We start from the raw sequence: 467 nt of genomic DNA, 5'->3' as shown, positions 1-467 counted from the left end.
TATAACACAACATAGATTTATAAATAAATTCTCAGAGTTTCGTCTCCCCTCTAACAGCACGAAAGATCATGAAGATAAGACTGAGAAAGTTATAAACCAAGCAAGTCAGGTGCTACTGAAGCATTGTGCATAACCCAGCAATCTCTAAGCAGGTGACGGCGTCGGCCGCCATGCCTCTGCTTAACGCTTTGTCACTTGTCAGCATATACTGAATCATGATGACAATTTCTTTAAGGTTCAACCACTGTTATTTTCATGAGATATCTGTTTTGAATTTGGGAATTCTTTATCGCAGTTCGTATTGTTTACCTATGGGTCCCAGTGCAGTTACATTAAAGTTGCATGGACATGGTTGATATAGTGTGAATAAAATTAGTATGGGAAATACAAAACGTGAAAATTAAGAGAAGAAGGCACATTGTCCCCATGCCTTTGAGTGAACATTAGTTCTGAAAAGTTAACCCCAC

The sequence above is a fragment of the Penaeus monodon genome, chromosome 33 (genome assembly GCF_015228065.2).
Source record: "Penaeus monodon isolate SGIC_2016 chromosome 33, NSTDA_Pmon_1, whole genome shotgun sequence".
NCBI lineage: Eukaryota > Metazoa > Arthropoda > Malacostraca > Decapoda > Penaeidae > Penaeus > Penaeus monodon.
This window is presented reverse-complemented; position numbering follows the sequence as displayed.